We start from the raw sequence: 7,161 nt of genomic DNA, 5'->3' as shown, positions 1-7,161 counted from the left end.
TGTTGCGGAATTGAAGTGTATAAGGCTTCTACATCCATTGTTGCAGGGATGCTATCTGTCGTGAGAGTGATATTGTCAAGCAAATTAATTGTACTGGTGGTGTCTTTTAGGTAAGAGGGCATTCTGATTACAAAAGGTTTCAAAAAATAATCTGTGTAGAGAGATAATGGTTCCAAGAGGGATTCACATGCCGATACTGTCTGTCTGCCTGGCGGTTTTTCAGAGTTCTTATGCATTTTCGGTAGAATATAAAAAGCTGGCATGCGTGGGTTTGTCTTGTTTAGAAACATCTTCTCATCTTCACATATCCATCCTTGTGTGAGGGCATGTTGAGTGAGGCTCGCGATATCCTCTTGAAGATCTTGGGTAGGGTCATGGTCAAGGGGTAAATATGCTTCTCTATCACTTAGTAATCGTAGAAATTCTGCGTTGTAGTCGGAAGTGTCCCAAACAACTATCCCACGCCCCTTGTCCGCAGGTTTTATTGTTATTGATCTGTCTGTTTCCAAGTTTCTCATAGCGATCCGTTCTTCTTTGTCTAGGTTATCTCTATAAAAATTCTCCTTTTTGAAACCAGCCATTACGGTCTTCGTAACCACTTTTTCAAAAGTGATAATTTCACCAGGAGTGGAACATGGTGGGGGATAGAAATTAGATTTGGCTTTTAGTCCCGTAATGTTATCTGAATTTCTTTGTAGTTCTTGATCGGTGTCTATACGTGAAGGTTAGTATATTTCAAAAATATGTTTCAAACGTATGTTCTGAAAGAATTTGCGCAATTCTAGCTCAATTTCAAATGGTCGTGCCCTCTGTGCAGGAACAAAAGATAGGCCCTTTTCAAGGAGTCTCAATTCTGGAGGCGTCATCACACGGGTGGATAGGATGAAGATTGGTATCCCTGCTGTGGTCCTTGATTCTGATACCACTGACGCGTTCTCATCCGTTGTCCCGATGGTGCTGGGCGTCTCTTGCCTCTTCTTCTCTGGCCGCCCCAGGGAAAAAAAGGTTGTGGTAATTGTTGTCCTGTGGCTCCAGGTAGACTAGATGTACTTCCACTGCCGCTTGAGGAGGTTCCTGCAAAATTTACTGATCTATTTCTGTGGCTGAAGTTTTGGTTTATTTGTAAATCTGTGTAGTAGGTAGGTCTTAGAAAAGGGTAAGTTTTCTCCTCTGAATAGTTTGCTAAATCTTTTTTGAACTTGTCTACCTTTCTATCTAAAGTGAGATTCTTGAACTTGGTAATCTCAATTTCCAATTGTTCTAATTTGTCTTTTGCGTGCTGAATGGATTTGTCCTCGAGAAACTTCTTCTCCAAATCCAGTAATTCTGCACCTTGTTTCTCACACTCTTCTTTAGCTGTGTCGATAACTAATATCAGCCAATCGCATCTACATTTATTTCCCACTCCACTAAAGTTCTTAATGAATTTAGGATTATCCGTGAAGACCCGAGGGATATTCCGTACTTGTGAACCTTCTGGTATTATGCCAGCCTTTTAAGTACTCATGAATTTCCCGTGTAGCTCTGTGCGTGTTATTCTTTTTTTCTTTTGATTTAGTATCTCCAATTGGTCCTCAGTTAAACCTCTCGTAATCACGCCGTCCTCGTTGCGAAGCATGGGAGTGGTTTCTAGGAGTTGTTTAAAATAATCATTGGTATATGAAACCACATTGACCTTATCGATGGAGACACAAGGACAAAAGGACTTTTTCAAAAATAAAAAATATGACCCTTTCTAGAGTCAAAATGTTGCCCAAAGCCACGGGCTGTTCACAGTAGTAACAACAATTAGGGCTCCTGGTTGGGAACCTATTCTACCCAGGAGGGTTGTGTAGAAAACAACAATTACAGTTGAATAGGTCCAAAATCAACTATGCTCGAAAAATACTCCTAACCTTATTCAACTCCTGCATACATAGAGAAAAGGAAACCACTTTCTCGTACTCTTATTTAAAGATAAATCTTCTTTTTTATATATTCAAAAGTAGTGTGAATCAACATAGAATACATTTATAAAAGATATGACATCACACAATGCTAGTCTAAAAATACAGACAAAAATATATTTACAACACACAAAAGCAAAAAAACTTTTTCTGGCACATCTACCAACTGGTGTGTGTAAGACAAGCTCGATACCAATCGTGGTTTGTCACAGGAAATCACATATTATAGTGTACATCTCAACATTTCAACATTATAACATCACATAGAGATATTAAACAACAAAAACAAATGTTTATGTATATCACGCAGTATCTACTGCACTGTGTTAAGGGCTAATACGTCTACACCGAGGTGTTTCAGCCGTTTTTAGGTAGGCTTGATGTGCCTCATCTTGTATACGGCCTTCATCAGGACGAGGAGTGTATAGTATTATGTCTGTGCTGCAGGGAAAGGGAGAATATCATCAGGGGAGTATTCAAGTATATATGTATTCAAAAAGATTAAATCAGGTGTTGTGTTAATTTGTATTGGAAGTTACAAAAACACATACAGCTTACCCATGGCTTAAGTCCACAGACGCTGTTATGGAGATCCTGTTGCCCCGAGGGCTGATCTCTACATGAGCCTGTCACAAAATAAACAGAACAATAGGGGGTCACCAATTGTTATTTATGTGCCCATACTAGATTTAATTTTAGAACATGCAACCAATGTGTGGTAAGAAAAAAGATCATACCTCTCAATGGAGGTCAGAATTCTAATAAGGTCAGCGAGTTTCAATGGGGTTGCTTTTTTTCTTTTTTTCACTCTTTCTTGTGTACCCCTCCGCTCAGGGCAACCTAAAGGGACGAGGGAGCCTCTAATTACTAATGTGGAAGGTTAAACATACTGTTCTACCACTCCAGCAAAAATCGAACAGGCTATGTCAAAATACCTGTCAGGCTGCAAAGCTTGCACGCCACCTGCTATCCATGTCAGCCGATTCGCGCTGTCATGCTGAGTCACTGCAGTGTTGGGGGCCTGGCTGTACAGCGTTAGTAACGCTGTTGCTAGGTCCCTGCAAATATTTATACTCGTGGCCATGTTGGTAGGGCATCTCGAGTCGCTGCGAGGTAACACAAGCGTATATCTGCTAAACCGCCTGTCTGTTTTAAGAAATAACAAATTTACGTTACAACCCAATGATGCTAGGATTTAAAAATATAATTTAGATCCATTGTTATAATTATGTTGCTATGGCAACCGTGTCAGGAGGCTACATTGTACAAATCAGTTTTCAAGCCAACGAGGTTGTCAAACAACTTACCCACTGCAATAATTGCATATTTAAGGTGCCACCCGCGTGGGTGTTGAAATACGGGGCGTGATCATGTAAAGCCTCGCTATCCAGGTTTGGGCATGTCGATGATCGCAATGAGGTAAACATGACCTTGTGTACTTGGAAAAAACGTAATTGCATGTGTATGTATATATATGGACAGGACGCAAAAGACAAATTAGAACAATTGGACATTGAGATTACCAAGTGCAAGAATCTTACTTTAGATAGAAAGGTAGACAAGTTAAAAAAAGATTTAGCAAACTATTCGGAGGAGAAAACTTACCCTTTTCTAAGACCTAACTACTACACAGATTTACAAATAAACCAAAACTTCAGCCCCAGAAATAGATCAGTGAATTTTGCAGGAACCTCCTCAAGCGGCAGTGGAAGTACATCGAGTCTACCTGGAGCCACAGGACAACAATTACCACAACCTTTTTTTCCCAGGGGCGGCCAGAGAGGAAGACCCAAGAGACGCCCGGCGCCATCGGGACAACGGATGAGAACGCGTCAGTGGTATCAGAATCAAGGACCACACCAGGGATACCAATCTTCGTCCTATCCACCCGTGTGATGACGCCTCCAGAATTGAGTCTCCTCGAAAAGGGCTTATCTTTTGTTCCTGCACAGAGGGCACGACCATTTGAAATTGAGCTAGAATTGCGCAAATTCTTTCGGAACATACGTTTGAAACATTTTTTTGAAATATACTTACCTTCACATATAGACACCGATCAAGAACAACTACAAAAAAAATCAGTTAACATTACGGGACTAAAAGCCAAATCCAGTTTCTATCCCCCATCATGTTACACTCTTGGTGAAATTATCACTTTTGAAAAAGTGGTTACGAAGACCGTAATGGCTGGTTTCAAAAAGGAGAATTTTTATAGAGATAACTTAGACAAAGAAGAACGGATCGCTATGAGAAACTTGGAAACAGACAGATCAATAACAATAAAGCCTGCGGACAAGGGGGGCGGGATAGTTGTTTGGGACACTTCTGACTACAACGCAGAATTTATACGATTACTAAGTGATCGAGAAGCATATTTACCCCTTGACCATGACCCTACCCAAGATCTTCAAGAGGATATCGTGAACCTCACCCAACATGCCCTCACACAAGGATGGATATGTAAAGATGAGAAGATGTTTCTAAACAAGACAAACCCACGCATCCCAGCTTTTTATATTCTGCCGAAAATGCATAAGAACTCTGAAAAACCACCGGGCAGACCGATAGTATTGGCATGTGAATCCCTCTTGGAACCATTATCTCTCTACACAGATTATTTTTTTAAACCTTTTGTAATCAGAATGCCCTCTTACCTAAAAGACACCACCAGTACAATTAATTTGCTTGACAATATCACTCTCACGACCGATAGCATCCTTACAACAATGGATGTAGAAGCCTTATACACTTCAATTCCGCAACAGGAAGGTTTAGAAGCAATACGCAATATTTTGAACACGAGAACAGACACAGATTCCACCCCTACAAATTTCATCCTGGAATGTACAAGACTAGCCATGTCAGAGAATTTCTTTTTATTTCAAGATCAAATCTACAAGCAAATTAAGGGTGTGAGTATGGGGGCCACTTTTGCTCCGGACATCGCAAATTTGTTTATGGCAAGTTATGAAAAAAAGAACATGTTTACAGATGAGAACCATTACCTGGGTAACATCACATTGTGGAAGCGTTTCATAGATGACGTTATCATCACATGGAAAGGGACACCCCTGGAATTACAAAACTTCCACAGCTGGATAAATTCCAGAGATACCCACATTAAATTCACAATACACTGGGACCATCACCAGTTAGACTTCTTAGATATTCACATTTATAGGACAGGCGACCGATTAAAGACTGAGTTATTTCGGAAACCCACTAATCGTAACAGTTTGTTACTGTTACGCTCACCTGGCTCCCACAGGGGCGTCGATCGGAACTGGACAGCTCCGGTTTCCACTCACGTGACGCATAGTGCAGAGAAGACAGACTGGACTGGCCGACCTAATCTCGTCTGCTTGACCCGAAGAAGTATTCTCCTGAAAGTGGAGAAAGGGAATTAGCCACCCGTGGATTTGAGTGATAACGCCCCACCCACTGTTCTCCCCTCTAATCACCTCCGATGTCTCTTTTTATATTCTCACCTTAGGTTTTTAAAGGATGAGCTCTCCATCCTGCATAGAATGCAGGGGCGCGTGGATAACCAGTTACTTCAATGGTCCGAAGGAATTGGAGAGTTCCAGAACAATATTGACTGTGAGGTTCCTGACGAGGAGCCGTAATTATATAGTTCATAAGAGTTCAAAATGTCTGACTTTCACTCTTGTCCGATTCCTTGCAGCTTGACCCTAGAGAAGATTGCCTTGTGCGGCTGGTAAAGTTCAGGTAAGAGTCTGTAATATCCAACACTGTCCGGTAAATGACACCTGTATGTAATCTGTTGCTTTCTCCCTTATTACAGGTGTTGGTGAGAATTAAGTCTCTTATGGTGAACGAGATTCCCTTGGTTTGTTCTTTCGGCTCACCTGGCTGTCCTTTTGTTCCCCTTAGAAGCCGGAGTTCGGCGAAGATGAATGGAGGCTGCGCCGGCCCGTGGAGATGAAGATTGCCTCCGGCGGTAAAATCAGGTAAATCTATTGTGGTGACTAATATTGCCTTATTATTCTCTCGGCTCACCTTGCTGCTCTTTATTCCTCTTAGGTGCCGGAGTTTGGCGAAGAAATGATGAAGACAGAGGTGGATCGTGGGGGTGCTGCGAAGGCTGGTGAGTATAGCGCAGCGCTGCAGCAGGCGATGCGACGCACATCAAATAATGTCTTTCTTCCTATTCGAAGGCGCAATGGATCCAGAATCAGGTGAGGAAATAAGTATTGTTCTTGTTCTAACCTTTTTCCTTCATTCTCCCTTTTCTCTAGGAGCTCCAGACTCGAGGCGGGCGTGGCAGAAGACTGGATGCTGGCTTGCAGGCACGGTGAGCGTTACGCTGCAGGATACAGAATAACGTGAAGGGTGAGCTGCTCTTCGGGCGTGGTTTAAATAGCCTTCAAAGTAGTCCCAGGTAAGAAGTTCCCAAGACCACACCCGAGTAAGAAACTAGTCCCTGAAATAAAGTAGTCCCCCTTCAGACTTCACATTGGCTTGAATGCTGAGCAGCATGGTCGGCATGAGGTAAGTGAAAGCAAATGAGCCTGGCGCCTACAGCGCCAGGACTGACCCCTTCTATGAGCCTGGCGCCTACGGTGCAAGGACTGTACCCAGATAGCCCCTAGCCGGGGCTGCTGGGTTTTTCCCAAGTATCTGGATGCCTGCTCCCGGGACAGATGGACCTGGTCCGGATGCCCGGGGTAGGAACCATGACAATGGTTTATAGTCATAATGTCGACAGTCAAAATGTCGACAGTCAAAATGTCGAAAAAAAAATGTCGAAAAATAAAATGTCGACTTTTTTTTTCAATGCATTTTTTTTTATATGGGGGGGTTCCCCCCCCCAACCCCCCTTTTTTAATTTTTTTTTAATTTTTCCCTTTTTTTTAGCTCCCAAACCCCTAAAATAAATATATAATTAAAAAAGGAGAAAGCCGACATTTTTTTTTTCGACATTTTTTTGTCGACATTTTTGTCTGTCGACATTTTTTTTTCGACATTATGACTGCACACCATGACAATTACATTTTCAAAGCTATCATCCCATGGGTTTGAAATACAATTTACCCTATGGGCAATTTCTGCGTATTCGCAGAAACTGCACAGATTTGGACAAGTTGCAACATCATGCAGATGAATTGACAAAACGACTGTCTGAGAGAGGCTACCCTCGTAAATCAATCAGCCAAGCCAGAAAGAGGGCTAGACACACACCAAGGGAAATCTG

This window comes from Ambystoma mexicanum, chromosome 2p (assembly GCF_040938575.1).
Source record: "Ambystoma mexicanum isolate Mex_15411 chromosome 2p, UKY_AmexF1_1, whole genome shotgun sequence".
Lineage (NCBI taxonomy): Eukaryota > Metazoa > Chordata > Amphibia > Caudata > Ambystomatidae > Ambystoma > Ambystoma mexicanum.
Note: the sequence above shows the minus strand (reverse complement) of the source record.